Source organism: Heptranchias perlo, unplaced genomic scaffold (assembly GCF_035084215.1).
Source record: "Heptranchias perlo isolate sHepPer1 unplaced genomic scaffold, sHepPer1.hap1 HAP1_SCAFFOLD_44, whole genome shotgun sequence".
NCBI classification, from domain to species: Eukaryota; Metazoa; Chordata; class Chondrichthyes; order Hexanchiformes; family Hexanchidae; genus Heptranchias; species Heptranchias perlo.
In genome coordinates this window covers 4,193,180-4,220,690 of record NW_027139453.1, presented here as the reverse complement: position 1 = coordinate 4,220,690, position 27,511 = coordinate 4,193,180, and the positions used below count along the sequence as shown (strand labels likewise).

The window sequence follows — 27,511 nt, the reverse complement described above, 5'->3', positions numbered from 1 at the left end:
CCCCACCACACTGTCCCATCAAACGCTCACAGGGCAGGTACAGCACGAGTTAGATACAGAGTATAATCCCCTCGACACTGTCCCATCATACACTCCCATGGCAGGCTCAGCACAGTTTAGATACAGAGTAAATCCCCCACTGCACTGTCTCATCAAACACTCCCAGGGCAGGTACAACACGAGTTAGATACAGAGTATAACCCCCTCCACACTGTCCCATTAAACACACCCAGGATAGGTACAGCACGGATTAGATACGGAGTGAAAACCCTTCCAGAGTGTCCCGTCAAGTACTCCCAGTGCAGGTGCAGCACCGGTTAGATACAGAGTAAAGGCCCCAAGACACTGTCCCATCAAAAACTCGCAGGACAGGTACAGCACGGATTAGATATGGAGTGAAAGCCCCTCCAGAGTGTCCAGTTAAACACTCCCAAGACAGGTACCGCACGCGTGAGATGGAGAGTTAAGCTCCCTCTACACTATCCCATCAAACACTCTCAGGGCAGTAACAACAGAGTTTAGATACAGAGTAAAGCTCCCTCTTCTCTCTCCCATTCTCTCTGTGTGGGTGTCAGTCGCACACCGGGTGAGATCTGCCAACAGAGACTGGGATGAAGCCTGGGCCTTCTCCAAAGATCACTGCCTTCCCCCATTCTCAGTGATTCCAACGCCCTGTGATGCTGTGATCCTTGTTGTCTCTCTCTCTCTCTCGCTCTCACACTAGACTCCCTCTCTCTCTGACCAGTCTCTATCACTCGCTCTGTCCCTGTCTCTCCCTCTCTCCGTCCGTCTCTCCCTGTTTCTCTTTCTGTCTGTTTCTCTCCATCTCTCTGTCCCTCTGTCGTTCTCTGTCACTCTCTCCGTGGTCTTTCACTGTCGTCCCCTTTGACTCTATTTCTCATTTTGTGTTCTCCTTATCTTCCGCTTGTCTCTGTCTCATCCTCTCTTCTTCTCTACCCTTCTACCCTCTCTGTCTTCTTCTATTCTCTCTGTCTCTCTCTATCTCTGTCTCTCGTGATCTCTCTGTACTCTTTCTGTCTCCTTCCAACCTCTCTCTATCTCTCTTCCTCACCTTACTCTCCTCTTTCTCCTACTCTCTCTGTCTGTACCCTCTCTATCTCCTTCTACTCTGTCTTTCTCACGCCCTCTACTCTCTCTCTCTCTCTCTCTCTCTCTCTCCCCACCGCTCCTCTGTGAGATAAAAGATAATTGGCAATACATCTCGATGGGAAATGAAGAAACATTTTTTCACCGAGGTTTGTTATGAGATTGAGTGCAATACCTAAAAAAACGGTGAAACCACATTCCATAGGCACTTTCAAAAGGCAATTGGACATGTCATTGAAGAGGAATAATTTGCAGGGTGATGGGGAAATCGCTGGGGTGTAGGACTAAATTGGGCAGTTCTTTCAAAAATCTAGCGCGGGCATGACGGGCCGAATATAGGCTAAGGTTCCAGAATTATGTGGACTGCACAGCTCAGAAACAGACCATTCACCCCACAAGGTCCATGCCGGTGTTTATTCTATAAAACACCCCACGCCTATCCATCTTCATCTAACACCATCAACATGTCCATCTATTCCTCTGACATCTCTTTGAAACATATAAAATAGAATATAAGATTCTGAGGGGGCTTGACAGGATAGATCCGGAGAGATTGTTCCCCTGGCTGTCGAGTCTAGAAAAAGAAGAAATTGTCTTCAGATAAGGGGTGGGCCATGTAAGACTGAGATGAGGAGGAATTTATTCACTCAGAGGGATGTGAATCTTTGGAATTCTCCACCCAGAGGTCTGGGGATGCTCAGTCGTTGAGTATATTCAAGGCTGGAATTGATAGAATTTTGGGCTCTCGGTGAATCAAGCGATTTGTGGGTCGGGCGGGAAAGTGGAGTTGAGGTAGAAGATCAAGCATGATCTGATTGAATGGTGGACCAGGATCGAGGGACCGGATGGCCTACTCCTGCTCCCATTTTTTATGTTCATATGTTCTTTCTCTCTCATGTGTTTATCCATATTCCCCTTAAATGCATCTGTGCGATTCTTCTCAACTACCCTTTGTGGTAGCGAGTTTCACATTCTCACCAGTCTCTGGGTAAAGACGTTTTCACTGAATTCATTTTTCGATTCAATTCGATTAATCAGTGACTTTCTTATAATAATGGCCCTTGGTTCTGGTCTCCCCTTCAAGTGGAAACATCTTCTCCAGATCCACCTGAACAAACACACCATTAATCTTAAAAACCTCTGTCACGTCACTCCTCAGTCTTCTCTTTTTGAGAGAAAAGAGCCCCAGCTTGTTCTCTATTTCCTGACATGTGTAACCTCTCAGTTCCATGATATTGTTTCAGAGAACTGTCCAAGAAGCATTCTAGAAATGTATTGCATACGTGTCCCATTCTACGTGAAAATTAAAATCTCCGTTCATAACTACTTTGCCTTAGCTACGGGCTCCTCTGTTCTCCGTATTTCTGTATTGGGTCAATACTTCCTGTTTGAAGTACTTTTTTCATTAATTGAAAGCTTTTTATGCCCCAGTTTATCTCAGTTGGCTGTGATCTCCAGTGTGATCGAGCCGTCTATGGGTTCAGGCTCTGCACAGCAACTTGATTCTCTGATCTGGGACTGACAGCACACCCATTTTAATCAGGCACAGAATGATCCGGGACTGACAGCACACCCATTTCAAACAGGCACAGAATGATCCGGGACTGACAGCACAGCCCTTTTAAACATACACAGAATGATTAGGGACAGAAAGCACATCCCTTTTAAACAGACACGTAATTGGTGAGCATTTCAAATTCGACGAAGGTGAGAACGGATGAACTGTAGACATTTGACATTGTATTTGGCAAATTTGAGACAGCCTTGTTGAGACGTGACTATATAGGTCAATGTATTGTAACACATGCGGCATATATGGGTTTTCAGAAGGAATTTGATAACGTGGCTCACAGGAGGCGTCAGCCGTTTGGTGTAAGAGCAAATATAGCCACCCGGATGGAATGTCGATAATGTGTATTTTTCTCCATTGTTGTTCACAGACCGAACACTGCGATCACTGAGTTCTGGACAAAGTCTGCCGGTTACCAACTGATCCAGTTGACGAAATTCTACCGGGACAGACTAGAACCGGCAGTTGAAGAAGGGGTGGACGGAGTCAGTTCGTTGACAACATACGAGAGGCATTTCAGTGGACAAGAACATCGGGTAAGTGGGAGGGGAACAGGACGAGTTTGGATTATTTAAACATCACAAAACCAACAAGAAATCAGATCTTAGAATCAGAGAAGGTAACAGAAGAGAAACAGACAAAACTGGAAAAAAATGGGTCAAACTGCAATTATTGTGAATCTGAAACAATGAAAGGAAGAGGTGAAAATACCCAGCGGATCGGTCACTATCTGGACAAAGGACAGGGTGACGATTCAGGTATAAATCTAGTGTGGACTGAAAACAAAGTGAAGCAGTTTTAGTGGAACTGGGAAAAGGACAGAACGGAGGCGACAAACAGGAGTTAGAGGAAATGTCATGCGTTGACTGACCTGGAATCTATTTCAGGATATTGAGGAATTGAGAGATGACAAAAATTTCTGCGGAGTAAATAAGAGACATTTCAAGAACAAAAATATTAAAATGGTTAAAATGTCTAAGACCGAACACGGAAACTAATCAAACAAATAGTGGAGAGCGCGAAACCGAGGCCGTGCCTGGTTTTGTTCTCCCCCAGTTATCACCGGGGGTTAATTCGACCTTCAGCGGACTCACAATCCGGGCAGTGGAACTTGCGGTGGAGCGTCACTCCCCGGCAGAGCACTTTAGGAAATTGCATGCAATCAGCCCATAATATTCTGTCAATTACTTTTAATGGTATCGAAGTAAATGGAAGTGAAAATGTGACAGGGTGTGTAATGGACGGTCGATCTGACACCACCTGCTGAAGGTGGAAATCTAGTCCACCGAGTCATAGAAACATGGAAAAGATGCCCTTCGAGCCTGCTCCACCATTCAATATGATCATGGCTGATCGTCTATCTCAATACAATATTCCCGTTTGTCGAAGATTTAACAGTCCGCTTTTATGTTCCTTGCAAGTTCACTCTCATTCTCTATTTTCCCTCTTAATCAATCTCTTGACCCTTTTTTGCTCCGTTCTGAACTGTTCCCAATCCTCTGGCTTGCTGCATTTTCTGGCAAAATGTTATGATTCCACTTTGCATCGCATCCTAGCCTTAACTTCTTCTGTTAGCCATGGTTGGGCCTCTTGTCCTTTTGTCTTTTTGTGCCAGAATGGAACATATAACTGTTGCAATTCATGCATTCGTTCCTCAAATGTTAGACATTGCCTATTCACCTTCATGCCTTTTAATGAAGGTCTCAAATCTATCATAGCCAACCCACTCCTCATACCTTCGATTTAGTACCCTAGTTTCGGATTGCACTCCTTCACTTTCGATCTTAATGAAGAATTGTATCATGTTACGGTCACTCTCCTCGAAAGGACCCCGCACAACAATTTAATTAATTAACCCCTTCTCAATGCACCATACCCAATCTAGAATAGCCTGTTCCCGAATTGGCTTCTCAACATATTGGTATCAAAAACCATCTCGTGCACACTCCAGGAAATAATGCTCCACAGTATTATTGCTAATTTGGTTTGGCCAGTATATATGCAGATGAAAGTCACCCATGATTAAGTGGGGATTGAGGGATATGGCGGAAAGATGTGTACAGGTGATTGAGGGATGTGGGAGGTAGTTGTGGATAGAGGTTATTTTTTAATGTTGGTAGTTGGGGTTGTGTGATCCGGGGAGAAGTTGTACAGGTCGGGATTGAGGGATATGAGGATAATGTGGGTAGGTGGTGTTGACGGATATGGTGAGAGGGTGGGTAAGTGGTAATAATGGATATAGTGAGAAGGCGGTTTGGTGTGTTTGAGTGATCTGTGGAGATGGTGCGTCGATGAGTTTGTGGGATATTGAGGGCAGGTAGTTACCTGGGGATTGTGGGCAATGCTGAGAAGTTGCGGAGGTGGGATTGAGAGATATGAGGCGAAGGTGCGGAGGTGTTGATTGAGGTATATTGTGATGTGGTTAGTTGGGATTGACTGACATGATGAGAAGTTGGGTAGAAGGTTTTGAGGGATTGGGACAACGTGAGTAGTTGGGGATTGAATGATATGGCGTGAAGGTGGTTAGGAGGGATATGGGTCGAAGCTTGGAAGGTGGGGTTTAGAGATTTGTTGAAAAGGTGCGTAGGTGAGTTTAGTCATTTGGTGAGTCGATGGATATGTGCAGATTGAGGAATATTTGGAGAAGATGGGTAAGCATGAGTGAGGGACATTATTGAGAAGGCGGTTAGGTGGGGATTGAGCGTTATGGTGCAGAGAAGTTTCGGTGGTGATTGAGAGATGTTTTGAGAATGTGGGTAGGTGGGGTTGAGTGTTATTGGGAGAAGGTGTGTAGCTGTGAATTGAGGGATATGGGTAGGTGTGTCGGCCCGATTGAGGGATATGGTGAGAAGTTCGGTGGTTGTGGATTGAGGGATATGGTGAGAAGTTGATTAGTGGGATTGAGGTATAAGGAGCTAATATGGGTTGGTGGGGATTGAAGGAATTGTTGTGAAGGTCGGTAGTTGGGGATTGAGGGATAAGTGGGGAAGGTGGGTCGGTGTGGATTGACGGATGAGATGAGAATGTGAGTAGGTGGGGTTGAGGGATATGTGTAGAAGGTGCTTAAGTAGGGATTTAGTGAAATGATGGGATGGTGGGTGGTGGGGATTGTGGGATATTGTGAGAAGGTGGGTAGGTGGGGTTGAGGCATGTGGAGAGAAGGTGTGTAGGTGGGTAGGTGCGATTGAGGGATATGGCGAGAGGTTGGGTGGGTGAGGATTGTGGTCTTTGGGGATGTGGATAGGAGTGTCGGAGGAATCTGGTCTGAAGATGGTAGATGTGGATTGAGGAATATGGGGAGAAGATAGGTAGGTGTGAGTGAGGGATATGAGGAGAAGTTGGTTAGTTTGGGTTTGAGGGATATGGTGGGAATGTGTGTTGGTTGGGATTGAGGGGTCTTATGAGAATGTGAGTAGGTAGGGTTGAGTGTTATGGGGAGAAGGTGTGTAGCTCTGGTTTGAGGGATATGCGAGGTGTTTAGGTGGTATTGAGAGATATGGTGGGAAGTTGTGTCGGTGGGATTGAGGAATAAGGTGATAATGTTGGTAGGTGGGGATTGAGGTATTTGTTGGTAAGATCGGTCGGTGGCGATTGAGGGATACGGGGGATGATGGGTAGTTTGGAATTGAGGGATTTTTTATGAAGATGGGTAGGTGTAATTGAGTGAAATGGGGAGAAGGTGGATAGGTGGGGTCGATGGATATGGTGAGGAGTTGTGGGAAATGTTAATAAGGTGGGTAGGTTGTGGGAAATGTTAATAAGGTGGGTAGGTTGTGATTGAGAGATATTGTGAGAAGGTGGTTAGGTGGGGTTGAGTGATCTTGGTAGAAGGTGAGGAGGAGGTAGTGAGAGGTATGGAGGTGAACTTTGGTAGCCGTTTGTGGGGTATATGTGGAGAAAGTGATTATGTGGAGTTTGAGTGAAATGTGGAGAATGTGTTTAAGTGGGGATTGATGGATATTGTGTGAATGTGTGTCGGTGGGGTTGAGTGATATGGGGAGACATTCGGTCGGTGGGGTTGCTGGATGTGGTGAGAAGGTGGTAAGTTTTGTTGAGGGATATTTTGAGAAGGATTCGGTTGTTGTGTTGACTGATATGAGGAGAAGATCGGTGGGTGGGAGTCTCTCCCACTTTCCCTGTCCCCCTCCCTCTACCCCTCTCTCCATTTGTGTGCCTCACTCTTCTCGCTTTCTATTCGTGCTCTCTCTCTCCTCGCTCTCCCGACCCTCTCTCTCTCTCGGCCTCTCTCTCTCTCTGTCTGTCACACTCTCCTCACTCTCTACTCGCTCTCACCCTCTACTCCATGTCTCTCCCACTTCCTCCCTCTCTCTCTCTCTGTTCACTCTTTGACTCATCCCCATTCATTACTCTTTGTCTTCCGTTTCTCTGTCTCCCCTGTTTCTCTCTGTTTCTTTATCTGTCTGTCTCTTTCTTTCTCCCTCACCACCACCATCTCTCTGTCTGTATTATTCAGACTCTCACAGTCTGTCCGCCTCTCTCGCTGACAACCCCCGCCCCCCCCTCACCCACACGCATGTCCTCATATTCCCTCTCGGTGTCTCTCTGCTTCTCCACTGTGACTCCATCTTTCGTTCTTCACTCTTTCCCCTCACTCTCACCATCTACTCTCCAACTCTCTCCCTCTCCACCTCTCTCAATCATGAACTCTCTCCCTTTCTCTATATCTCACCTTCAATTTCACGCTTCCCCTTTACTCTTTCTCGTTGCCTCTGCCACTTTACTCTGTGCGACTACACTCTGTGCGAATACACTCTCTGACCCAGCCCCATCTCTCTGTCTCTCTTTCTCCCTATCTCTCACCCTCTGACCATCCCCGTCTCATCCTCTCTCTATCTGTCCCTCCCTCTGTCTCTCTCCCTATACTCTTTAACTCTGTCTCTTTCTCTCTCCCTCTGACTTTTTCCCTCTGATTCTCTTTCTTTCCCGGTACTTACCCTCCACTCTCTTTCTCTCTCTCTTTCTGTCCGAGTCTCTCTGCGTCTACACTTCTATCTCTGTCTCTAATCGCTGTCTCTCTCTCTGTCTCCCTCAATCTACGCTCTCTGATCCATCCCCGTCTCTCACTCTCTGTCTTCCTTTTTTCTCTGCCTCCCCTGTTTCTCTCTCTCTGTCTGTCTGTTTCTCCCTCTGTCTGTCCCTTTCTTCTCCCTCACCCGTCCTATTTCTCTGTCTCGATTATGCTTACCCTTGCAATCTGCCTGTCTCTCTGCCACTCTCAATGTCGTCATTCTCCCTCTCTCTGTTTCTGTCTCCCGGTCTCTCTCCCTCTAATCTGTCTCTCATTCTCCACTCTCCGTCTCAACTCTCCATCTCCACTCTCCGTCTCCACTCTTCTTCTCCAACCTATGCCCGTCTCTCCCTTTCTCTCTTCCTCCCTCCGCCCTCTCTGTCTGTCTGTTTGTTCCTCTGTTTCTGTCTTTCATTCTTGCTCCTCCACCATCTCTCTGTCTCTATAATTCTGTCTCTCTCTCTGTCTCTCTCTCTCTTCTGATTCTCTGCCTCTCTATGCTATCTCTCTGTCACCCACTCCATCGCTCTCTCCCCACCCCCACCCCCCCTCTGCGTCTCTCTCTCTGTCTCTCTCTCTTCCCCTCATCAATCTCCCCCTTTACCCGCGTCTCTCCCTCTCCGTCTGTCTCTGTTTCTGTCTCCCCAGTTTCTCTCATTCTCTTGCTCTCTCCTCTCTGTTTCTCTTTCTCTTTGTCCGCTGTCTGTTTCTCTTGTTCACTCTCCCCAACTATCTGTCTATGTCTTTATTTTTCTCTCTCCCTCCCACTCCCCATTTCTCACTCGTTTTGCGTATGTCTCTCTTTCTCTTGCCCATTTCTCTGTCTCTCTGCTCCGTCACGGCTGATCAGCAGCGCCGCCTGCTTGAGGTTGTGGTCTGTGGTGACATTGACCAGGAACGTCGGAACAGGAGTTGGCCATTTCGCCCTTTTAGACTGTTACGCCATTCAATGGGATCATGGCGGATCTCTGACCGAACTTCATTTACCCGCCTTAATCCCATAGTCCCTGAACACATGGTTAAGAAAATCTATCTATAAAATTAACAACTGAGCTAACATCAACTTCCGTTTGCAGAAGAGAGTTCAAACATCTCCCACCCTTTGCGGGTAGAAATGTTTCATAACTTCACTCCTCGAAGTTCTGGCTCTAATTTTTAGGCGATGACTCCTGGTCCTCGATTCCCCAACCAGCGGATATAGTTTCTCTCTATCTACCCTATCAGTTCCCCTTAATATCTTGAAAAATTAAAACAAATCACCCCTTAATCTTCTAAATTCCAGAGAATGCATCCCTAGTTTGTGTAATCTCTCTTCAAAATTTAACCCTTGATGTCCAGGTAGCATTCTAGTAAATAAAGACAAACAGAGTTTTAACAGCTCGGTAAGTTTTAATGACTGCCAAACAAGTAAAGATTATCTTTTAAAAACGAGGGCTCTCATATCACTACTTATTTTATTAGTTTTTGGTTATTGAAGAAGAATTAAAATTACAATATTATTTTTTAAACTTTTCCCTTCTGTCTCTTTAACTTAATTCTATTATTTCATTGGTTTTTGATTTTTTAAATTTACAATGCCACACAGAATGCCAACTTGAAAGGAATGAATTCTGCTTGATTGTTTGAGCAATGCAGCCTGATTCTGTGGGCGGGACTTCTCGTCCTCACGAATTTTGTGGGCGTGTCTTCTCCTCACACACATTTCCAGCTGCGCAGCAAATCACGCTGCTCAGAGGCTGGGTTGATGATGCAAAATTTTTGTGAAGTTCGAAATCAAGGAATTCATCGCCACAGAGCCTACAGTCAGTATTTTTGTTAATTTAATTCGCAAGAGCTGCAGTGAGTGTTGCCTCGCCGCTCGCAGCGATTTCTGGCCCAATGTCTCCTGCCGCTCTGCCAATTTCCTAACCAGGTCAATCATTTCCCCTCAATTCCATCAGCTTCAACTTTAGCTAACAGTCTCTTCTGAGGGACTTTATCGAATGCCTTTTGGAAGTCCATATGAACAACATCTATAGACATTCCGCTGTCCACTACTTTAGTCACCTCTTCAAAACAAAATCCATGCTGGCTCTTACTGATCAGCTGAAAATGTTCAAGGTGTTCAGTCACTATCCTTAATGAGAGACTCGAGTAATTTCTCGAAAACGGATGTTTGGCGAACTGGTCTATAATTCCCTGGTTTGCTACTGGCACCTTTCTTAAATAGTGGAGTGACATGTGCAGTTTTCCAATTTAGATAAATGTTCATGCACCATTAGGCTGTTAATTAAATCTGCCTCATTACTCATTATTAATTCGAGTAAAGCCTGCACCCTTGTTGGTCCCAGGACATATTGTTGCAGAAAGCTTTCCTGAACCTACTCAAGAAATTCGTTACCTTTCTGACATGAGCTCGTCTGTTTATCCCATTCCATATGAAGGTTAAAATCTATCCCCATTAAAACCACACTGCATTTGCTACATGCGTGTCTAATCTCCGCATTTATACATTGTGCCGCTTCACAGCTACTACAAGGGGGTCGATACACAACCCCCACTTTGGTCTTAAATCCTTTTCTATTTCCTAATTCTACGCATAAAGTTTCCACTGCCTGCCTCCCTCTCGTTATGTCCTCTCTTATCATGAAGTAATTACATCCTTAATCACTAAGGATACTCCTCCCCCTTTACCCATTTTTTCTATCATTCCTATGACCTTATAACATGATATATTCAGTTCCCATTCCTGACTGTTGAGCAGCCATGCCTCAGTAATGGCCAACATGTCGTGCCCTGTCGGTTGAATTTGTGCCCGAATTTCATTCAATTTGTTGCTTATACTCCATGCGTTTGTATAAAGAACGCTTATTTGGGCCACACACCCTACCCATATTGTAATATTGTATTTCTCACACTTTCCTTATTTCTATCTCCAGATTTAATTACTTTACATCTTTCAGTTTTTCATTTACCTGTAGTACCTAAAGCATAATTTCTGACTATCACTCTACTCTCTTCCTTTATATTCTCGAATTTTTATTTATATTACTTTTCCAATGAGCCCTACCCCCATTTACTAGTTTATGGCCTTATTTATCCATGGCGCTGTGACCCTGTTCCCACCGAGGTCAGGTGGAGCCGGTCCCAACGGTACAATTCCTTCCTGTCCCAGCACAGGTGCAAGTGTCCCACGAAATGGAACCTCTCCTTCCCACACCACTCCTTCATCAATGTATTCACCTCTCTAATCTGCTAATCCCAACAACTATTTGCACGTGGCTCAGGTAATAATCCAGAGATTAGAACCCTTGAGTGCCTGTTTTTAAAAAAAAATTGCTCCTGATACTCTCAGTGTCTGGACTGTGATCACCTCTCTCAGTGTCTGGACTGTGATCTCCTTTCTCAGTGTCTGGACTGTGATCTCCTCTCTCAGTGTCTGGACTGTGATCCTCTCTCAGTGTCTGGACTGTGATCTCCTCTCTCATTGTCTGGACTGTGATCTCCTCTCTCAGTGTCTGGACTGTGATCCTCTCTCTCAGTGTCTGGACCGTAACCTCCTCTCTCAGTGACTGGACTGTGATATCCTTTTAGTGTTAGAACTGTGATCATCTCGCTCAGATTCTGGACTGTGATCACCACTCTCACTGTCTGGGCTGTGATGTCCTCTCTCAGTGTCTGGACTGTGATCACCTCATTCAATGCCTGGTCTGTAATCTCCTCTCTCAGTGTCTGGACTGTGATCTCCTCTCTCAGTGTCTGGACTGTGATCACCTCATTCAATGCCTGGTCTGTGATCTCCTCTATCAGTGTTGGGACTGTGATCTCATCTCTCAGTGTATGGACTGCGATCTCCTCATTCAATGCCTGGTCTGTGATCTCCTCTATCAGTTTCTGGACTGTGATCTTCTTTTTCAGTGTATGGACTGTGATCCTCTCTCTCAGTGTCTAGACCGTGACCTCCTCTCTCAGTGACTGGAATGTGATATCCTTTTAGTGTTTGGACTGTGATCACCTCTCTCAGATTCTGGGCTGTGATCACCTCTCTCTGTGTGCGGGCTGTGATCTCCTCTCTCACTGTCTGGACTGTGATCACCTCTCTCAGTGTCTGGACTGTGATCTCCTCTCTCAGTGTCTGGTCAGTGATCACCTCTCTCAGTGTCTAGACCGTGACCTCCTCTCTCAGTGACTAGACTGTGATATCGTTTTCGTATTTGGACTGTGATCACCTCTCTCAGATTCTGGACTGTGATCACCACTCCCAGTGTCTGGACTGTAATCTCCTCTCTCAGCGTCTGGACTCTATTCTCCTCTCTCAGTGTATGGACTGTGATCTCCTCTCTCAGTGTGTGGGCTGTCTTCTCCACTCTCAGTGTCTGGACTGCGATCTCCTCTCTCAGTGTATGGACTGTGATCTCCTCTCTCAATGCCCGGTCTGATCTTTTCTCTCAGTGTCTGGACTGTGTTTTCATCTCTCATTGTCTGGACTACGATCTACTCTCTCTGTGTCTGCACGATGGTGGGCACTGGGATTGATGCCCCCAATGATACAATTGCCACACTGAGCACTGACATGTGAAGGAACTGCTCGAGTAACTGAACACCAGTGAGAGACAGAACCTTCCGTTGTGAACAGAAAGATTTTTGTAATAACAGCGCTCACCAACATAAACACTGTCACGAACTTAATGCTTTGGAATATGAGGCATGGCAAATATCAACCACCTTCGTTTAAACTGTTCCCAGGACAGGTATAAAATGGGTCAGATATAAATGGGTCACTGTCACATCAAACACTCCCAGCGCAGGTGAAGTAGGGGTTAGATATAGAGTAAAGCTCCCTCTACACTGTCCCGTCAAACACTCCCAGGGCAGGTACAGGGTTAGAAACAGAGTAAAGCTCCCTCTATACTGTCCCAACAAACACTCCCAGGGCAGTAACAGGGTAAGAAACAGAGTAAAGCTCCCTCTATAATGTCCCATCAAATTATTCCCAGGGCAGGTACAGGGTTAGAAACAGAGTAAAGCTCCCTCTGCATTCTCCCATCAAACACTCCTAGCGCAGGTGAAGTAGGGGTTATATATAGAGTAAAGCACCCTCTACGCTGTTCCATCAAACAATCCAAGAGCAGGTACAACACAGGTTAGATACAGCGTAAAGCTCCCTTCACACTGTCCCATCAAACACTCCCAGGGCTGTTACAACACAGGTGAGATGCAGGGTAAAAGTCCCTCTGCACTCTCCCATGCTCTGTGTGTGGGTCTCAATCCCACACCGGGTGATATCTACTGACGGAGACCGGGATGGAGCCTGTGCCTTTCCCTGAGATCAATGCCTTCCCCCATTCTCGCTCATTCTCCCTTCCATCGATGCTCTGCTCCAGTCTTTCAGTCCGATTGATGTTAAGATACAATTTGCTGTTATTGTCGACATTCTTCCTGGAACAAATCCATTGAAGCAGCAACAAGTGGCTATTGTTCAGCTGCCAACAGCTCACAGGCATTTCCAAAACATCTCCTTCTGCCTCTATTTACTTATCCCTCCTCTCTTTCTCGATATTCTGTTCCGAAAACTCAATCTCTTTCTCTGTCTGTCTCTGTCTGTCTCTCTCGTGCTCTCTCTCTCTCCCTCTACTCTCTGTTTCTCCCTTTACTCTCTCTCTTTCTCTTACCCCTACATAGACTGTACAGCTCAGAAACAAGCCACTCGTCCCAAAGAGTCCATGCCGTTGTTTATGCTACACATGATCCTCCTTTCACCCTTGTTCATCGAACCCAATCAACATATCCTTCGATTCCCTTTTCCCTCGTGTATTTATCGAGCTTCCCCTTAAAAGCATCTTTGCTAGTCGCCTCAACTCGTTTGTGGTAGCCAGTTGCTCACTCTCTCCACTCCCTGGGGAAAGGAGTGTCTCCTGAATTAATATTGGATTTATTAGTGACTATCTTAGATTTATAACCCCTAGTTCTGCTCCCTCCCGCGGGTGGAATAATCTTCTCTCTGTCTACCCCATCAAACCCTTCATTAAACTTAAAGACTTCTATGACGTCACTCCTCAGGCTTCTCATTTCCAGAGAAAAGACATCCAGCTTGTTCTCTCCTCTGATCTCCGTATTTCTGTGTAGGGTCAATACTTCCTGTTTGAAGTATTTGTTTCATTAATTGAAAGCTTTTCATGCCCCAGTTCCCCTCAGTGGGTTGTGATCTCCAGTGTGAACGAGCCATCTCCGGGTTTAGGCTCTGAACAGTAAATTGAGTCTTCGACCCAGGACTGACAGGACACTCTTTTTAAACAGGCGCAGAATGACCCGGGACTGACAGAACACCCCTTTTAAACTGGGGCAGATTGATCCGGGACTGACAGCACACCCTTTTAAACAGGGACAGAATGATCCCGGGCTGACAGGACACCCCTTTTAAACAGGGACAGAATGATCCGGGACTGACAGCACACCCTTTTAAACAGGGACAGAATGATCCGGGACTGGCAGCACCAACGTGAAAATGCTTCTCCGATGCTCTGTTCTGAGTGAATTTCCTTACAAACTTTGCATTTGTAATTCGCTCAAAAACAAAGAGCAGAAACTGCGCTCTTAACAAAAAGACGGTTCACTACCTTAACAGGTATCGAACCCGCTATCTTTGTAATATCAATAGCACGCTTTAAACAACGGAGCTAATCGACCATGGCCGAACGATGGCTCTTGTGCTTTCATTTTACTTTGTATTGATGGCGTTCCCGGGAAACAAATCCTCTGCAGCTGCCAATCAAACAAACCGTTGGAGGGAACTTCCTGCATGCAACCAACCACAAGCAGTCTGCAGCTGTCAATCAAACCACATTTCCCCAGGGAGACTGCCTGCAGTCTGCAGTCTGCAGCTGTCAATCAATCCCCCTCCTCCCCAGAGACACTGTCTGCAGTCTGCAGCTGTCAATCAATCCCCTGTCTTCCCCAGGGAGACTGCCTGCAGTCGACAGTCTGCAGCTGTCAATCAATTCCACCCACCACCCCAGAGGGACTGACTGCAGTCTGCAGCTGTCAATCATCCAGTCACCTCAATCCACTCTATCTACTCCCGTCATAATTTCATATACCTCAATTAAATCTCGTCTCAGCCTCCTTTGTTCCGAAGAAAACAACCCGAGCCTATCCAATTCTTTCCCATGGCTAAAATTATCCAGCACTGGCGATATCCTCGTCAATTTCACCTGCCTCCCCTCTTGTGCAATCACACCTTTCCGGTCATGTGGTGATTTCCCCTCCCTATGATGCTCAGATCCTTATTCTCTCTCGGACTCTCTCTCTCTGTCATGTTTTTATCACTCGTTTTGTCGCCTTCTCACCCTCTCTCTGTTTGTCTCCCATGTTTCTCTGTCTCTCTCTCTCTCTCTCTGTCTGTTTCTATCTCTGTCTGGCCCTCTGTCAGTTTCTCTCCCTCTCCCCATTGTCTTTCTCTGTCTTCTCCTCTGTCTCTGTTTCTCTTCTTGTGCTCACCTTCTCTCTCTCTTGCCCCGATCTCATCCTCTCCTCTCTCTGTCTATGTCTCTCAACTTTCTCTCTCTCGTTCTCACGTTATTCTCTCTCTTTCTCTATGTCCTACTTCCTCTCCCTGTACTCTCTCCGTCTCCTTCTACTCTCTTTCATTCTCACCTTATTCTCTGTATGTCTCTCTCTCTCCTGCTCTGTATTCCCTGTACTCTTTCTGTCTCTCTCTACTCTCTCTCTGTCTCTCTTTCTCCAGCCGTCTATTCTCTCTCTATCTCTCCTCACTATGATAATAAAATAATTGGCAAAAGATCTCTGGGAAATTTGAAAAAACTTTTTTCACTGAGGTTTGTTATGATTTGGAATGTATTTCCTGAAAGAGCGGTGGGACCACATTCCACAGGCACTTTCAAAAGGCAATTGGACATGTCCTTGAAGAGGACTAATTTGCAGGGTTGTGGGGAAAAAGCTGGGGTGTCGGAAGACAGTGCTTTCAAAGGCCCAGCATAGGAATGACGGGCCGAATGTATGCTCAGATTCCAGAAATACTTAGACTGTACAGCTGAGAAATAGGCCATTCAGCACAATAGATGCATGTTCCACAAGAAACCCCCACCACCCTTCTTCATCTAACCCCATCAACATATCCTATTCCTTTCTCATCTCATTGAATCATATATTATTCTGAGGGGTCTTGACAGCATAGATGGTGACTCCACTGAATGGCGAATCTAGAAAAATGGGGAATAGTCATTTCACATTCTCCAGATAAGGGGTCGGCCACTTAAGACTGAGATGAGGGCACTCGGTTTAACATCTCATCCAAATGACCACACTTCCGAGGGTACAGCCCTCCCTCAGTACTGATGCTCCAACACTCGCTCAGTACTGACCTTCCGACAGTGCAGCACTCCCTCAGAACTGACCTTCCGACAGTGCAGAAATCCCTCGGTACTGACCCCCCCCCCCGCCTCCAGAGTGCAGCCCTTCCTCTTTACTGACCCTCCGACAGTGCAGCACTCCCTCAATACTGAACGTCCGACCGTGCAGCGCTTCCTCAGTGCTGACCCTCTGAGCCTGAAGCACTCCCGCATTACTGTCACTAGGAATTGTCGGCGTGGATTAAGAGGCTCAAGTCTCTGGTGTATGTGGGGTTCGAGCGCATGACCTTCTGACTGTAAGGCCAGATGCTACACACTGAGCTTCGGCTCATAATGACTATGTCAGGTTATTGCTTGACGAGTCTGTGGGACAGATCTCCCAACTGTGGCACCAGTTCACTGCCGTTAGTGAGAAGGACTTTGCAGGCCCGTCTGGGCTGGGTGCGCCTGTCTGACACCGAGGACATATTTCAGAGGGCACTCAAGTCAACCAGGTTAGTGTGGGAGTTGAGTGAGAGTGTGAGGGAAAGGTTGAGTGTCAGGAACAAAAAAGTTCTTTTTACCCCTCGAGAAACTGGACTACTCCTGGGAGTGATTCTGACTCTCCAAAATCTCCTTAATGAGAGCAGTATCATCTGAACTCCTGAGAAGGTGGGTAGGTGGGATTGAGGGATATGGGGAGAAAGTGGGTAGGTTGGATTGAGGGATCTGGGCAGAAGTGCGGTGGTGGAGATTGAGGGATTTGGTGGGAGGTTGGGTAGTTCGGGATTGAGGTATATGTTGATAGGGTGGGTAGGTCGGGTTGAGCGATAGGAGGAGAAGGTGTGTAGGTGGTTATTAAGGGATATGGGGATTAGGCGGATCGGTGGAGTTTAGTGATATGGGGAGAATGTGGGCAGGTGGGGATTGAGGGACACCGTGAGAAGGTGCCTTTTATGGAGCGTCGTAAAGGAGGAGAGTGAAGCAGAGAGTTTAGGGAGGGAATTCCTTAGCTTAGGAACTCGGCAGCTGAAGGCACGGCCGCCAATGGTGGAGTCCAAGAAAACAGGGATGCGCAAGGGGCCAGATTAGCGCATAGACCTCGGTTGGGGAGGATGGGGTTGTAGGGTTGGAGGAGTTTAAAGAGATAGGGGGAGCGATGGCCGTGGAAGGATTTCAACACAACAATAAGATTTTAAAATCAAGGCGTGGCGGACCGGGAGCCAATATACATCAGCGAACACAAGGCGGGGGATGATTGAACAGGACTTGGCGCGAATTTGGTTACGGGCAGCTGAGTTTTGGATCAGTGAAGTTAATGAAGGGTGGAAGGTGGGAGGTCGGCCGGAAGAGGATTGGAATAGTCAAGTTTCGAGGTAACAAAGGCACGGATTAGAGTTTCAGCAACAGATGAGATGAGGCAGGAGCGGAGATGGGCGATGTTACGGAGATGGAAGTAGGCGGTCTTGGTGATGGAGAGAATATGTGGTCGGAATCTCAGCTCAGGGTCAAACAGGACGTCAAGGGTTGTGAATAGCCTGTTTCAGCATCAGACAGTGTCCAGGGAGAGGGATGGAGTCGGTGGGTTGGGCCTGTTCCGGGAGCATATGACGTGGACTGGCAGTGATACACCCCATGGTACAATAACCACACTCAGCACCGACGCGTGGAGCATCTGCCGGTGGAACACGGATCCATGCGAGAGGCAGACCCTTCTGAGGTGATCAGAGAGAGTTTTATAATAACAGGGCGGAGCAAAGTAAAACACTGTCACAGTGTTTAATGCTTCGGAATATGAGGCATGAGGGATATCAACCACTTCAGTCTGAACTGTTCACACGTTAGAAAGAGCACGGGTTAGGTATAGATTAAAGCCCCCTCTACTCTGTCCCATCAAACACTCCCAGTGCAGGTATAGCACGGGTTAGATACAGAGTAAAGCTCCATCTACACTGTCCCATCAAACACTCCCAGGGCATGTACAGCACTGGTTAGATAAAGAATGAAAACCCATCCATAGTTTCCCGTCAAAGACTCCCAGGGCAGATGCAACACGAGTTAGATAAAGAGTAAAGCCTGCTTTACACTGTCCTATCAAACAATCCCAGGGCAGGTACAGCACTGGTTAGATAAAGAGTAAAGCTCCCTCCGCACTTTCCCGTTGAACACTCCCAGGCATGTACAGCATGGGTTAGATACAGAGTAAAGTTCCCTCTACGCTGTCCGTTCAAGCACTCTCAGTGCAGGAACAAGAGTTTAGTTAAAGAGTAAAGCGCCCTCTACACTCTCCCATGCTCTGTGTGTGGGTGTCAGCAGCACATCGGGTGAGATCTAACAACAGAGACTGGGATGAATCCTGGGCCTTTCCCAGTGATCACTGCCTCCTCCCATTCTCGGTGATTCCCCTCCCTGTGATTCTGTGATCCTGATTATTTATCTCTCTCTGCCTCTCTCTCACTCTACCCTCTCTCTCTCTGACCAGTCTCTATCACTCGTTAAGTTCCTGTCTCTCCCTCTCTCTGTACGTCTCTCCACTGTTTCTCTCTCTCTCTCTGTATCTCTCCCTCTCTCTGTCCCTCTGTCTGTCTCTCTCACTCTCCCCCTTCTCTTTCTCTGTCTTCACCTTTGTCTCTTTTTATCCTCTTGTGCTCTCCTTCTCTCCCTCTTGTCGCTGTCTCATCCTTTCTTCCCCTCTCTCTCCCTCTACCCTCTCTGCGTACTTCTACTCTCTCTCTCTTTCTCTCTTCCTCACCCTACTCTCCTCTCGCTCTGTCTCTCTGTCACTCCTACTCTCTCTGTCTGTACCCTGTCTGTAACCTTCTACTCTCTATCTTTCTCTCTTCCTCACCTTACTCTCCTCTCTCTCCTAATCACACTGTCTGTACCCCCTCTTTCTCCTTCTACTCTCTCTTTCTCTCTTTCTCACCCTACTCTCCTCTCTCTCGATCTGTCTGTCTCGTACTCTATCTGTCTGTACCCTCTCTGTGTCCTTCTACTCTCTCTCTATGTCTCTTCCTCACAATTGTCTCCTCTCTCTCCTACTACCTCTCTCTGTACCCTCTCTGTCTCCTTCTACACTCTCTCTATCTCCCGTCCTCACCCTACTCTGCTCTCTCTAAGCTGTCTTTCTCATACCATCTACTCTCTCTCTCTGTACCGCTCCTCTGTGAGATAAAACATCATTCGCAAAATATCTAGATGGGGAATGAGGAAACATTTTTTCACTGAGGTTTGTTATGAGATGGAATACAATACCTGAAAGAATGGTGGAACCACATTCAATAGGCACTTTCAAAAGGCAATTGGACATGTCTCTGAAGTGGATTAATTTGCAGGGATATGGGGATAACGCTGGGGTGTGGGACTAAATTGGGCAGTTCTTTCAAAAAGCTAGCACAGGCGAGACGGGCCGAATGTTTGCTAAGATTCCAAAATTACGTCGAGTGTACAGCTCAGAAACAGGCCATTCAGCCCACTAGGTCCATGCCGATATTTATGCTCCAAATGAACCCCCTCCCATCCTTCTTCGTCTAACCCTATGAACGAGTCCTTCTATTCCTTTCTCATCTGATTGAAACATATAAAATAGAATATTAAATTCAGAGGGGGCTTGACAGGATAGATGGAGAGAGATTGTTTCCACTGGCTGTCGAGTCGAGAACAAGGGGGAATAATCTTCAGTTAAATGGCCGGCGATTTAAGACCGAGATGACGAGGAATTTGTTCATTTAGAGGGATGTGAATCTTTGGAATTCTCTACCCAGAGGGCTGTGGATGCTCAGTCGTTGAGTATATTCAAGACTGGGAATGATAGATTTTTGGACTCTCGGTGAATCAAGGGATTTGGGGATCGGGCGGGAAAGTGGAGTTGAGGTGGAAGATCAGCCATGATCTGATAGAAAGGCGGAGCAGGCTCGAGGGGCCGGATGGTCTACTCCTGCTCCCATTTTTTATGTGCTTATGTTCTTTCTGTCTCTTGTGTTTATCTAGCTTCCCCTTAAACGCATCTTTGCTATTCGTCTCAATTACTCTTTGTGGTACCGAGTTTTACATTCTCACCAGTCTCGGGACAAAGAATGATTTCCTGAATTAAATATTCGATTCAATTCGATTTATTAGTGACTATCTGATAATAATGACCCTTGCTTCTGGTCTCCCCTGCAAGTGGAAACATCTTCTCGAGGTACACCCGATCAAACACATCATTAATCTTAAAGACCTCTATCACGTCACTCCTCAGTCTTCTCTTTTCCAGAGAAAAGAGCCACAGCTTTTTCTCTCTTTCCTGACATGTGCAACCTCTCAGTTCAATGACATTGTTTCAGAAAACTGTCCTAGTTGCATTCTAGAAATGTATTGCCTTTGTGTCCCAGTCTATGTGAAAATTAAAATCTCCCTTCATAACTGCTTTGCCTTAGCTACAGGCTCCTCTGATCTCCGTATTTCCGTGTAGGGTCAATACTTCCTGTTTGAAGAATTTGTTTCATTAATTGAAAGCTTTTGATGCCCCAGTTTATCTCAGTTGGTTGTGATCTCCAGTGTGATCGAGCCGTCGACGGGTTCAGGCACATTCGCAGACATACACATACACAAACATAAAGGTATACAGTCATTGAAATTTAAAGCACAGAAGGAGGTCCAATCGGCTCATTGTGCCTCTGCCGGCAGGTAAAGAGCTATCCAGTTTAATCCCACTTTCCAGCAGTTGGTCCGGAACCCTGTAGGTTGCGGCACTTCAAGTGCTCATCCAAGTGATTTTAAATGAGTTGAGTGTTTCTGCCTCAACCACCCTTTCAGGCAATGAGTTCCGGATCCTCACCACCTTCTAGGTGAAATCTTTTGACCTCAACTCCCCTCTAATCCTTCTACCAATTACTTTAAATCTTTGTCCCTGGCACAGACATCTCTGCTAAGGGAAGTAGGCAATCTCCATCCACTCCATCCAATCCCATCATTATATTATACACCTCAATTAAATCTCCCCTCAGCCTCCTTTGTTCCAATGAAAATAACCGCAGCCTATCCACGCTTTTCTCATAGCTAAAATTCTGCAGCCCTGTCAATGTCCTAGTAAATCTCCTCTGTTTCTCCCCAGTGTAATCACATCTTTCCTGTAATGTGTGACCTGAACTGTACGCAGTAACCAAGCTGTGGCCTAAACAATGATTTATACAGTTCGAGTATAACCTCCCTGCTCTTGTATTCTATGCCTCTGCTAATAAAGGAATGTATTCCATATGCCTTCTTAACCACCTTATCTACCTGTCCTGCTACCTTCAGCGATCTGTGGATATGCAATCCAAGGTCCCTTTGTTCCTCTACACTCTCAGTATCCTCCCATTTATTGTTTATTCCCTTGCCTTGTTTGCCTTCCCCAAATGCATTATCTCGCACTTCTCTGGATTAAATTCCATTTGGCACTTTTCTCCCCACCAACATGGCCAATTTTTGGATTACCTGCCAACTTCTTGATCAAGCCCCCCACATTCAAGTCCAAAACATTAATATATACCAGAAAAAGCAACGGGCATAGTACTGAGCCTTGCGGACCCCCACTGGAAACAGCCTTTCAGTCGCAAGAACACCCGTCGACCATTAATCTTTACTTCCTGCTACTGAGCCAATTTTAGATCCAATCAATCACTCTCCCTTGGATCACATGGGCTTGTACTTATTGACCAGTGTGCCATGTGGGACCTTGTCAAAAGCCTTGGTTAAATCCATGTACACGAGATCAAACGCGTTACCCTCATCCACCCTCCTTGTTACCGGCTCAATAAATTCAATCAAATTAGTCAGACACGACCCTCCCTTAAAAAACCCATGCTGACTGACCTTGATTAACCCATGCCTTTCTAAATGACGGTTTGTTATCCTTCAGAATCGATTCCAATAATTTGTCCACCACCGAGGTTCGACTGACTGGATATATTAGTCCATCTATCTCTTTCTCCCATTTTAAACAATGGTACCGAGTTAGCAATCCTCTAATCCTGTGGCACACAGCTATAGCCAGGAAGGATTGGAAAATGATGGTTAGAACCTCAGCTATTGCCTCCCTTTTTTCTCTTCACAGCCTGTGACACATTTCGTCCGGGGCTCGTGATTTATCTACTATCAAAGATGCCAATCACCTTAATATTTCCTCTCTCTGACTATGTTTATCACATCGAATATTTCACACTCCTACTCCTTAACTTCAATGCCTGCATCTTCCCTCTTCTTTGTGAAGACAGAAGCAAAGTATTCATTAAGAACCATACCCACATTTTCCACCTCCACATATAGGTTGCCTTATTGATGTCTAATAGCCCGTACCTTTTACTTAGTTATCCTCTTGCCCTTTATGTATTTATAAAACACTTTTGGGTTTTCATTAATTTTAATTGACAGTATTTTTCTTTGCTTTCCTAATTTCCTTTTTAATTTCACCTATTTAATTTAATTTCACTTTCTATACTCCTCTAGGCTTTCTGCAGTATTGAGCTCTTGGTGTCTGTCATAAGCTTCTCTTTTTTGCTTTATCTTTTGTAAACAATTTTACAACACCAAGTTATAGTCCAGCAATTTTATTTTAAATTCACAAGCTTTCGGAGGCTACCTCCTTCGTCAGGTGAACGATGTGAACATCGTTCACCTGACGAAGGAGGTAGCCTCCGAAAGCTTGTGAATTTAAAATAAAATTGCTGGACTATAACTTGGTGCTGTAAAATTGTTTACAATTGTCAACCCCAGTCCATCACCGGCATCTCCACATCATTGCTTTATCTTAGCCTGGATGCTCCTTCTCATTCAGGAGGCTCCAGATTCGGCAGTCCCAGCCTTTATCTTTGTGGCAACACGTTTACTCTGAAATTCTTTAATCTCTCCGTTTAATGGCTCCGACTGCTCTGACACTGATTTACCTTCAAGTAGCTGTTCCCATTCCACTTTTGCTCATTCATTTCTCAGCTTAGTAAAATTGGCCTCAAAGCAATTTTGAACTTTAACTCGTGTTCTATCTCTCCTCCACCCTACTTCATCTAACCCTATCAGCATACCCTTCTATCCATTTCTCCCTCGTGTGCTTATATAGGGATTTAAATGGGATTTCGTTGTCCTTGTAGAAGAATCATAGAAAGTTAGCATGCAGGTACGACAATCAATTAGGAAGGCAAATGGCATGTTAGCCTTTCTTGCAAGGGGGTTGGGTTAAAATAGTAAGGAGGACTTGCTGCAATTGTACACGGCACTGGTGAGATCACACCTGGGGTACTGTGTACAGTTTTGGTCTCCTTATCTGAGGAAAGACCAAGTTGCCTGAGAGGAGGTGAAACGAAGGTTCACAAGGTTAATTCCGGCTCCCTAGATTCATCTTTGTTTGTGGAAATACGCTTGGCAGAATAGCAGGTATTGCTTGCCAGCTAGTCAAACATTTCAGATCAAATTAGAAAATGAACAAACAGATTCAGTTACAGAGACGGACTGTCAAAAATGATGAAAAACAAGGTCCAGAAGATTTACAGAGAGAAGCAAATCAGAGGCATGTATAATTCCTGGATAAAGAAGAGGGTGTATATGTCACTTGAAGATGGAAGGTAATAAAATTAGTTCAGGAATCGAGGTTGGATGAGAAGTGGGGGCAGAGGTGCGGCACAACTTAGAACCAAAAGCAGGCTTCCCTCTCGAGCAATGGCAAAGTCTTCCAGGACCCCAGGCCACTGGTGGGCCTTGCGCATCCTGAGCAGCTCATTTGCGAACTAGGGGTGCAGAAACTGTGATCAGCTCATGCAATGTGTTCAGAGTACAGGCTGGGATCAGTGTGAAATTGTTTGTGTTTGGATAGTCCTGTTGCATCAGGGATCTTAACTTAGAAAGAAGACAAGGACAGAGAGAGAAAGTGAGTAAGTGAAAGGCAGCTAGGAAACAGTGACAGGTGGAAATAAGAGAGAGAGAGACTTAGAGAGAGCGAGAGAGAGAAGAGAGGGTAGGAGAGAGAGAGTGAGGCAGAGAGATAGAAAGGAGGGAGGGAAGATACAGCAGCAGAGATGGAAAGGAAGAGAATGAGGCAGAGATAGAAAGAGGAGAGAGAGACAGGAAATCGACAGAAGTGGCGAGAAACAACGAGGCAGAGAGAAGAAAGATGGACGATACAGATGGAGTGATGGGGAATTAGTGCGAGGCAAGAAGAGGGAACGTGAGATAGAGAACAGAGGAAGGCAGGAAGTGTAAGAGAGACGAGGCAGAGTGAAATAAGCGAGAGGTAGAGAGAGAGTGATTGAGAGAAAGAAAAGAGAATCCCCGTAAAGGTGAATGAAAGAGGGAGAACGAGGCAGGGAGTGACAGGGCGAGAGATAAATAAACAGAGGCAGAGAAATCAGAGGCAGAGAAAGAAAAGCATAGAGAGAAATAAAATAAGTCAAAGAGGGAAAGAGTGAGATAAAACGAGACCGAGGGATTTGGCAGAGGCAGGGAGAGAGAGACAGAAGGTGGAACAGATTTTGTCCCTGCTTCCGTACACAGTTAAATATTTCTTATATTTTTTATTCTTCTATAATAAGAGCGCTGTTGGATTATAATCACAGATTTTGAACCCATAAAATTTTGCTCAATAAGTATTGATTTTGAGACAGTTACTGATGTCAGAGCAGGTTCATCCAGCAGCATCGAGTTATACTGCCAGCGACACATGGGTCTCTGGTCAATCGCCCTCTGCGTTGACACATCAAACTCTCCCAGGGCAGGTACAGCAAGGGTTAGAAGGAGATTAAAGCTCCATTTACACTGCCCCCATCAAATACTCCCAGGGCAGGAACAGCACGGATTAGATACAGAATAAAGCTCCCTCTACACTGCCCCATCAAATACTCCCAGGGCAGGAACAGCAAGGGTGAGAAGGAGAGAAAAGCTCCATTTACACTGCCCCCATCAAATACTCCCAGGGCAGGAACAGCACGGATTAGATACAGAATAAAGCTCCCTCTACACTATCCCATCAAACATTCCCAGGGCAGGAACAGCACGGGTTAGATTCAGAGTAAAGCTCCCGCTTCAATGTCCGATCAAACAATCTGATGGGCCTGATGCAATGCGCGTCTCCTTCCAATCTTGAACCTTGAACGGTCAGAGTGCTGACACTCTGGGACACCTGTCTTATTTCAGTAACTTTCTGAATGTGTGATTAGGCACTTTCAGAGATCCCCTTCTGTGGTCTCCTCTTCCCATTACCTACAATTCCCACATCTTCCCGCAGCCTCATAAGACCCCTGAACACCCCATCCTCGGACACAATGATCCAAAAGAGAAACAATACACGGATATGAAGCTGTGATCAATGCAGTGAGATTTATTTCTGAGTACAGCCCATTATTCAGACAGCAGTAATACAGGGTCAGGGGTTGTGGGATCTACACAATCAAATAGAGCCTGCTCCCCGTGAACGAAGGTTTCATTCAGTGAGAACTTGGAGAGCTCGGGCTGGTGAGAATCCGTCACTGGATCTTTCACTCGTTCGGTCCACAACATTGTAACCCATCTCCGCAGAATTTCGGCAGAGTCTCCTCGTTTGTGTGACAGGATCCTGTACGACACATTCCTACAAGAGGGCTGCATCTGTCGTTGGCATCTAAAATCCAAAATGAAGAGGTAATTAATTGACCGTTCTGGACATAGAGGGAGGGAGAACAATGAGAAAACATGAAGCTGAGTCTGTCCGTGTTACTTGGACTGACTCTGGACCACACATGAACCTCAGCTCATTTGTACTTCATTAAACCTCACCCTGACCCCTCCCCGACCGGTAGAGACTCACTCTTTGTTCTCAAGGGCAGCCCAATAGTTTTTCCACAGAATGGAGCCAACCGTTCGTGCTTTCTGAGACTAGAGACAAAGAAAAGAATGATCTCACATTTATATGGAGCTTTTCCCGTTAACAGAAGGGCCCGAAGACTTTCACAGACAAAGGATTATTTCTGAAGTACCGACACTGTTTTGTAACCAAATTGCTCACAGCAAAGTCCCACAAACAGCAAATGAGATTTGACAGTGTGGGGAGTTTCTGGTGATGTTAGTTGAGAAAGTGATGTTTGTCCAAGAAACCAGGAGAACTCCCAGCTCTTCAAATAATGCGATCAAGTGTTTCCTGCCCCATGAACAGGTAGACAAGGTCTCCGATTAACGATTCATTCAAAAGATGACACCTCCAACAGTGCTGCACTCCCCCAGTGCTGGGCTGTATGTACTGGAGTGGGACATCAACCCTTAACTTGTTCACTCAACTCCCAACTGAGGTAAACTGACACCCGGCTCCTGAAAATTGATAGTTTCACCGCTTGACTCGTCCACGTATTTAGTGTCCTCATATCCTGATCTCTATGAAGGCTGCAGAATGATTAGAATTCAGAAACCTATTTTGAAACCCTTTTGATCCAATCCCCTCCCCTCATGTTATGAAAATCTGACTCATCTCTGGGGATCGGTTCCTCAGACGCCTCCAGTATCGATCCCAATTCACGATTCTTTGTCTGTGGGTCTGAGCAGCGAGTGTGGGGGAAAGGGACTGAAGGAGCTCCCGTCCGCACACTCACATTTTACAGCAGGTAACACTGATCGGGAGCAGGAACTGTGAGTTTCCCCCTCCATAGTCGCTGGGTACTGAAGCCAATTACAGACTTTCCCAAACAGGTCAATTCTCCGGCTGAGATCCGGTAACTCGGCACTGGCCAGTAATTTGTGCTTTAATTGTTGGTCTGTTTGGATCCTCACACAACACCCACCATTCCCACTCCCCGCTCAGGTACCGACTAAACAATCGGACGATTTTCCTGTGGAACTGGTTCAGGTTAAATTCTTCATTCATTGTTACAATATTACAATAATGTTCATTTAAGCAATCAAACCGTGAGCTTCAGTCAGAGAATAAAATAGTTTAAACAAAAATTGGTATTGAGAGATCAAATAAACTTACTTTTTTCAAAGAAAGAAGATCCGATACCTATAACACTTCCACTGAACAGATGTCGAGCAGTGATGGACTGAGTCAGCACCAGGAATACAAATACCAAAATTAGAACTTTCGCCATCTTCCGCTGAGTTCCTCAGAGTCAGGATCAGACGGCTGGAGTTCACAAATTTTGTATCTGGTCTTAGAGAGTTTGCTGTATTTATAATCACATAAAAGGGGAGTGACTCTCTGAAAAGATCCTGGTAAAAGGACTTTCCCTTCGGTATGACGGTGGATCAGTTGGCAGCTTGCCTCAGTTGGCAGGTCTCTGTCTTTCAGATCACAAGGTTGTGTTTTTGGCCCCACTTCAGGGTTTGAAACATGAGCTCATCTGACAGGTTGTACCAGGTACAAAAGCAGGACATTTAATGGTTAACTCCACCCCCACTATTGCTTCCACAGGAGCTCTAAATCTGCCCACTCTCTCCTGTTCCCTCCTCGTGCCCTTTAATATACCACTTAAATTGATCTCACTTCCACCGAGCCCACTTCAAGCA

The 27,511-nt window shown here is 45.8% G+C and overlaps 1 long non-coding RNA gene across 14 annotated transcripts in view; it reads left to right on the top strand.

Annotated features, from left to right (window-relative positions):
• Positions 1-27,511, top strand: part of LOC137312847 (uncharacterized) — a 161,256-nt gene that overhangs the window by 127,571 nt on the left and 6,174 nt on the right. For 13 of the 14 annotated variants that reach the window (XR_010960837.1, XR_010960836.1, XR_010960835.1 and 10 more), the window contains one exon: positions 3,048-3,213. The exons of the other annotated variant lie outside the window; for it this stretch is intronic. This is a non-coding gene — a long non-coding RNA (uncharacterized lncRNA). The remainder of the gene's footprint in view (positions 1-3,047; positions 3,214-27,511) is intronic. 14 annotated transcript variants of the gene reach the window in all.